Below are 270 nucleotides of genomic sequence, written 5' to 3'. Positions count from 1 at the left end.
TCTAGCGGAAAATCGTTTGAGCAATCAGAAATTCTGGTCTGATTGGTTGTAAATGATCTCTGTTAATGGTCACAACAGATTAAATGCAATTATAAAAATAGTCGTCGGACTGGATTTTCATCAAATCAAAATTTGGATTTTCTTGTTGGTTGTGATAGATAGGAAGCAAAGATTGGTTCGTTGATGGTGCAATGAACGATTTTTCTTCCGATCAGAATTATCTGATCGCTCAAACGATTTTTCGCTAGAAATTGTGGCCACCTTTACTTT

The sequence above is a fragment of the Hyperolius riggenbachi genome, chromosome 10 (genome assembly GCF_040937935.1).
Source record: "Hyperolius riggenbachi isolate aHypRig1 chromosome 10, aHypRig1.pri, whole genome shotgun sequence".
Classification (NCBI taxonomy): Eukaryota; Metazoa; Chordata; class Amphibia; order Anura; family Hyperoliidae; genus Hyperolius; species Hyperolius riggenbachi.
The sequence above is the reverse complement of the archived record's forward strand: the minus strand, read 5'-3'. Positions refer to the sequence as shown.